Source organism: Microtus pennsylvanicus, chromosome 4, assembly GCF_037038515.1.
Source record: "Microtus pennsylvanicus isolate mMicPen1 chromosome 4, mMicPen1.hap1, whole genome shotgun sequence".
Classification (NCBI taxonomy): Eukaryota; Metazoa; Chordata; class Mammalia; order Rodentia; family Cricetidae; genus Microtus; species Microtus pennsylvanicus.
Window position 1 is genome coordinate 64,732,376 of NC_134582.1, and position 7,612 is coordinate 64,739,987.

The window sequence follows — 7,612 nt, forward strand, 5'->3', positions numbered from 1 at the left end:
TGCCAGGGGCCTCTCAGATAGTCCTAGCTTCACCACTGTCTCTCACATATGGAGGACCTGGTCATTCTCATGGAGGCTTCATGGCTGTTGGTCTAGAGTTCATGGGTTTCCACAAGCTTGACTCAGCTGTCTCTGTAGATTTCTCTATCATGATATTGACTTTCCTTGCTCATATATTTCATCTTAGAATGTCTTAATTAAACCTTGTAAGAATTGGTGTCTAGATTCCCCTTTCCTGTTCTGTGGTCTGGATGGAGTCAGAACCATAGCCTATCTGCAGTAGATCTGTGGTTAACTGGAAGTTCATCATCTAAGCTGTTACGTAGCTGTATTTCTTACTAGAGAAGGCAGAGTTTGATGGTGGGATTTTAATATATATGACTAATCATGCATCCTACTGCAACCACAGGATATTCAAAACACAAAGTAAACCATAGCACCCAGGGCTGTGCTATGTCTCAGAACCTGAGGATCTTCTATCTGCCTACTTTTCTTCAATTTAGAGTCTTCCTAGGTTTTCTTTTAATATAATATGGAGGATTTCAATATAATACGCTATCTGTAGGAAGGAACTGATACTGATGCTTCTTAGAAGGGGTAGTTCTTACCAATTTTTCATTTTTTTCTCCTCTTTTCCTTAGAGGATTAAATCAAGTGTCTTCCACATTCTGGGCATATGGGCAGTTTATCACTGAACCATAACCTTAAAACCTTTAATGATTATTAAAATAAGCATATATGTTTTCAAAGAGTAAACTGATTAAATGTTGAACAATGGAATCTTTACAGGAAAATCCTGGCATTGTGAAGAAAGTCAGCTGAAATGTTCTTTCTTTTTCTATGAGGAAATGTTAGAGGAATTTTCAAACTGGGATGGCTATTCTTTGTTTTCAACTTGACTAGAACCAGAATGAACTACAATTCAGAAATGGAGGGCACACTTGGGATCGGGATTTTGAGGCATTAAGACAACATGCCTTTGATCCCAATCTTAAGGCTGGAAGTCCCAGGCTTTTGATATGGATCTCGAGGCGAGAAGACCCATTTCTTTAATCCAGATCTTGGAGCAGGAAGGCACACCGTTATTCTAGGCCTCACCTTCTGCTGGAAGCCAACAGAAGGATAATGGACGATGGAGGGCTTTGATCATTCTTCTCCTGCTTGCCCTCACCTTGTCAGTACATCCATTCTTTTACTGGAACTGGGTACTTCTTTGGGATTCCAGAAAATATAAAAGATGGCCTAGGGCACCCAGCCTCAGGGAACTGAGTAACCGTTAGGTTCTTGTACTTTCCATTCACAGTTAGCCATTGTTAGATTAGTTGGACCAAAGCCTGATAGCCATTCTAATAAATTCCATTCACACACACACACACACACACACACACACACACACACACAGGGGAGGGAGGGAGGGGAGAGAGAGAAGGAGAGAGAGAGAGAGAGAGAGAGAGAGAGAGAGAGAGAGAGAGAGAGAGAGAGAATAAGTTCTGTGATGCTAGAAAACCCTTGCAAAAAATAAATACAAAAAAACCCAAGAGTGAGTAACATCAGAGGGAGAGAAACTGATCTGATTCAGGGTGTAAGATTCAGGGTGGCAGGGATAGAAAGAGCTGGAACATGGAAGAGGATACTATATTTACGTCTCGTTATAAAACAGTAAGGGCCCAAATGAAAGAGACATCTGTTAGAAGAAAGTATTCACCTGTGAAGAGAGTGGACTTTATCAGAAATGAGCAATAATAAAAGACTTGGGTGCTGGAGTCCACTGGTGATGTCAGACACATTCATTCTTTCCCCTTCCACCCACATCTCTACAAAGACAATCCTCTTCACCACTCTCTCTCCTGCTGGGAACGTGGCCATGCGTACACTTCTGCTACATATACTTATGCAAATCATTGTGGTGGGATCACCATCAGTTTTCTCAAACTGATATAAGTTTCTGCTGTTGTTCTACTTTCTGTAGCAAGGAGTTTTAAAAGACTAACATCTTGTACAACATCTCAGACATGGAGTCATCAGCTTACCTCTGAGCCAATAAGCTCCATTGTTTTGAAAGGAAGATCTGAACATCAGAGTCCCCTTCTGAAACACAGGTGGAGACACTATGCGTCTTGTGTGCTAGGAGTCACCGTAGCATGGATTTGGAATGATATAAACCTAAAGAAAGTTATGCACATGAACTGAATATTATATACCTCTAACCAGAGTGGAGAAGGTGATAATTACCAAAATGTAATATGCAAGGTATACTGTAACCAGTCTGTGAAAAAACTTGGGCCTTATCAACAGATAAAAAATAAAACTCAAGACATCAAGATTCCTTCAAGCTACTATGGGGAACAACTTTCTCTCCCTCTTAAAATGGGTTACACTGTATTGTGCCACTTAGTTCATACATAAAACAGATTCTAGAAGGTTTGAAGAAATGTGAGGATCATGATTTCCAAAAGTCAAAAGTACATTATGCTAAGAACTAAGGAGAGATATACTTCAAAAGCTTAAGAAAAGAAGCAGTGGTGTGGTTTAAACTTCCCAATGAAGAGGATCTGGCCTTTTAACCATAAATAACCCTTCAAACCAGTGGCTTTCATAATACCACCTCCATGGCACAGCACAGCACATAATTTAGAATCACACTCTGCTTTTGATATCAAAAAATAGAACTGATTACTGTCCATCCAATTTTAAAAGGTGAAGCTGCACAGAACCTATCAGACATTTTATGGTTCCTTTCTAATTTGACAACCGAATTAGCTTTGTGTGAACTAAGTGATCCCTGGGCACTAAGAGGAGCAGGGACTCTTAGGAATTCAGGTGACAGACAGCATTGTTAGGATTCATAGCATCATCGACACCAGTGAAGGGGGAGACAATAAAAGTAGAACATGGGCAGCCCTGGAAGCAATCTTAATCTCAGAATAATGACAACAGAAAAACAAATGGAGCAATATGGGCACTTTGTAGTTAGAAAATAGGAAAAAATTGATTAAATTTTTATAATGTGCACGCTGTGTAAATTCACCGCTGCTCCATGCTTACTGCATGTACAGCTTACTCATAATCCCTCAAGACAGAACAAAGGCTCCTCCTCTGTGCCCTCTCTCTTGAGAGAATTGCAGAGTGTTGTTAGTTAGGAAATATTCTCACTGTTTCTTTACAAGATGCTCTCTGTGGGCCAGGATATACAAACCGACAGTAGGCAGACCATACATGATTTGAACAAAGTCTACAGCAACCAATCCTTCTGGTGGTTCACCAGTTCACCACTGCTGCCCATGGGACCCACATAAAATGATAATGACTATCCATCTCTCTGTTTATTATACTACTTCCACTGCAGGATTAACAAAAGAAAGCCAAATGTGCTCCCAAACTAATCAGATAACTTCACTTCTACCCACCCCACACCAACAGCCTTGGTCAGAAGAGCTCGATAGCCTTCCCCTTTTCACTTCCCTGCCTGCCTTCAAATTCATGTTACCGATAACTGAGATTTTTTGACTGTGTGGTTACAAAAAGTTCTAAATAAACAATGTTTTATTTCTATTCTTGATGTGTTCATTTGTTTCCAATCAATCTTGATTTTTCTGTATGTGGAACCAATATCAAAGATTTAGTGCTAAGTCACATTCATAAGACCCATGTCTCTTGATTTAATTTTCTAATAATTCACTGAAAGTCCAACAGAACATACGGCAGTACGCATGTTCATCAGAGTCATGTAGTTTTGAAGATATGATTCTGTGTATTTAGTTCAACTTTCCTGTTAGGTATAGAACTGGCTATTAAAAGTTAAATGCACTGAGTTAGTTCCAGGACAGACAGGCTATGCAGAGAAACCCTGTCTTGAAAAACAAACAATAAAAAAATTCAATGTTTAGTTGCTCATGGCTAATTTGTAGGAAACAGACTTTTGTTTATTTATTTGTAACTTTTGCCCATGATGAACTGTTGAATAATTTTATATACTTATAGATTCCTTTGGACTTTATGATACATTATCATAAAATTTTAGGTGATGCAAAGTACTGTAGTGAGCCGGACAGGATCGCCATAACAAGATGGCGCCAACATCCTGCCTTGTTGGAAATAAACAACTCTATATTTGGCTATGCCTTTGAGAGCTGCGCGCCCCCACTTCCCGCATGCGCGGTGGATGAGGATCCTTGAGCCTATCCCGATGCGGTCTGGTGTCAGCTGTTGGTGGCAGCCAATCACAGGGCAACCCGTGTGCCAATTCCCTATTTAAGCAGCTGCCTAAATGCCCCTGCCCCTTCGCTTTATGCTCTTTCTCGCTTTTCCGCTTTGCTTCATGCTCTCTCTCCCCTCCGCTTCCTGCCTCTCGTTTCCTGCTCCCCATCAATCAAGGGCACTCCAGTAAAGCGTGTTCTGAGTAGAATCCTGATGTGGTGGTCATTCTTCCTCTCCGGTCTAGAAGTCCACCACAAAGTACAAAGGTGCCAAGGTAGAGATTGTGTTGAAGTGTGAGCAAGGTCCTTGGGTTTAATCCTTAACACGGGAAATAAAGATCCCAGAACAACATCAATCTACTGATATCATTCTTACTAATTTTCAAGTGAGGTATAGAGACAAACTACTCGAGCAAATCAGTTTCACATAATAAGACTACAAAATGTGTAACAAATGATTTATTTTTCCTATTATCATTTTCCTCTAAAATTTTTCTTTTCAAGCTGCATTGCAACGATGTTCATGGTTACACAATGGAAGATTCAATTTTACTAAGCTATCACCTAATCCTACAGTAGTCTACGGAATAAGCTTAATGCTAACCAGATTCCCAAGGATTATTTTGTAATCATCAAGCTTATTCAAATACATACTTCAGATGCCCAGTTAATTAAAATAGTCAAAACAAGTTTTTCAGTAGCAGAGCATCATGTCTTATTTCAGGCTCAATATTCATATCAAAATTTGTTATTGAAATGATAGACACACAGATTAAAGGGATATAATGAAAAGTAAAAATGTCGATCAGTGCAAAAATGACCAGTTGATCAGTGATTAAAATACAAACTCAAATCCAGGGTGCCAAATGGTTCTCTCTCTCTCTCTCATTCTCTGTAATTTTATATAGTTTATAATTTATGTGAAGATTGGTTAGCATATAGCCTAATAACATTTGGAGCTATGTAACTTCTAAGACAAACACTACTTCTAGTATTAAGAGACTGCTAGATGCGGTGTAACAGCAAGTCTCAGATCTCAGTGACGTATGGGTTTTAGGGGTTTGGCCCCTCAGCATTCTTTTTTCTACTTTTTAACTAAAGAGGATTTGTTGTATTGTTCAAGGATTTCATGTGTGTGTGTGTGTGTGTGTGTGTGTGTGTGTGTGTGTGTGTGTATGTATTTATAAATGGTATGTTTTTTAGCTCCATCCATTTTCCTGCAAAATTCAAGATATCATTTTTTTCTGCGGTGTAGTATTCCATTGTGTAAATATATCACATTTTCCTTTTCCCTTCTTCATTCGAGGGGCATTTAGGTTGTTTCCAGGTTCTGGCTACGACAAACAATGCTGCTATGACCATAGTTGAGCACATGTCCTTGTGGCACGGTTGAGCATCCTTTGGATATATACCCAAAAGTGGTATTACTAGGTCTTGAGGAAGGTTGTTTCCTAATTTTCTGAGAAATCGCCACACTGACATTCAAAGGGGCAGCATTCCCACCAGCAATGCAGAAGTGTTACCTCTTCCCCACAACTTCTCCAGCATAAGTTGTCATCAGTGTTTATGATCTTGGCCATTCTTACAGGTGTAAGATGGAATCTCAGAGTTGTTTTGATTTGCATTTCTCTGATGACTAAGGATGTTGAACATTTTCTTTAGTGTCTTTCAGCCATTTTAGATTCCTCTGAGGTCTGCACTCCATTTTTTTTATTGGATTAGTATTCTTTTGATGACCAATTTCTTGTGTTTTTTGTATATTTTGGAGATCAGCCCTCTGTCTGATGGTGGGTTAGTGAAGATCTTTTCCCATTCTGTAGGCTGTCATTTGTCTTGTTGACTGTGCCCTTTGCGTTACAGTAGCTTTTCATTTTCAGGAGGTCCCATTTATTCATTGTTTCTCTGCAGGAGCATCATAATGTTATCATATGGCAGTACTCATTTTAACTTTTGAGGAACATCCATAAGGATTTCCATAGCATCTGTACTAATTTATTATTAGCATCCTTCTAACAGCATCCTTCACATGTTAAATAGCTTCCTGCTTTTGGTGCTCCACATGATCAGCACACTGCATGAAAAGTGCCAACTTTCCAGTTGTTTAGGAAGACAGATGCCAAGCAAATACTCTCTCTGAAGGAAATTAAGTGAAGGAAAACAACTCAGGACCACATTACAGTACCTATACCCATGTTTTCATCCATTTGTGCTTCCGCAAACTCTGCTTTTCAATCTAATCAAATTTGAATTTCACAGGGATCCTGCAGTATGTGATGCTTTCTGAGAAGGTGAGATGGCCAGAAGAGAAGCAAAGAAGAAAGCACATTTAAAAGATTTGCTTCTTTTTATTTTACATGCTTGAGTGTATGCACATGCACTGTTCGTGTGCCTGGTACCCTGGGATGTGTGAGGAAAGAGTGAGATCCCTTTGAACTACACTTGGTTGTGACCACCATGTGACTGATAAAAACTGATGCAGGGTCCTTAACAAAATCAGTGAGTTCTTTCTTTCTTTCTTTCTTTCTTTCTTTCTTTCTTTCTTTCTTTCTTTCTTTCTTTCTTTCTTTCTTTCTTTTTGTCTTTCTTTCTTTCTTTCTCTCTTTCCTTTCTCTCTCTCTCTCTCTCTTTCCCTTTCTTCTCCCCTTCTCTCTCTCCTTCTTTCTATTTTTTTGGAATGAGTATTTATTTTCTTTATGTTTAAGAAGCTCTAACATCCATCACGGTAAGGCAGCCATGGTGGTCAGAGTATAAGGCAGCTGGTCATGGTGCATCACAGTCAGGAAGCAGGGATAGATGAATTCTGGTGTTCTGTTCACTTTCTCCTTTTCCATCTTATTCAGTCTGGAATTCCAGCTTATTTGGGATGGTTCCACAGACACTTATTGTGGTTCATCTTCTCTTTGGCATTCATATCTAGAAAATCAATCATAGACATACCTCTAGTATGTCCTGGATCTAACTCCAGCCAAACTGACAAAGAAAATTAACCACAACACATTATATATTTCACTTACGCAAAGCTATAATTATCAAATACATTTGTAGCTATCATTATTTTTTTATTTAAATAAAACTTTTTTCATTTATTTTACATACCAATTAGTTTTCCCTCCTTCCTCTTCTACCATCCTCTTTCCTTTCCCATCTACCCCCTTCTCCATCCACTCTTCCTCAGTCTCCATTCAGAAAGGAACAGGTCTCCCATGGGCTTGAGCAAAGCTGGCCCATCGAGTTGAGGTAGGACTGAGCTCCTCCCCTTACATTGAGGCAGGGCTAGGTAATCGGGCACAGGGAACAGGTTATCAAAGGTTAGTTAAGCTTCAGGGAGAGATCCTGCTCTCACGGTTAGAGGCCTTGCTAAGAGACCAAGCTGCAAGATTGTCACACATATGCAGAGGCTTAGGTCAGTCCCATTC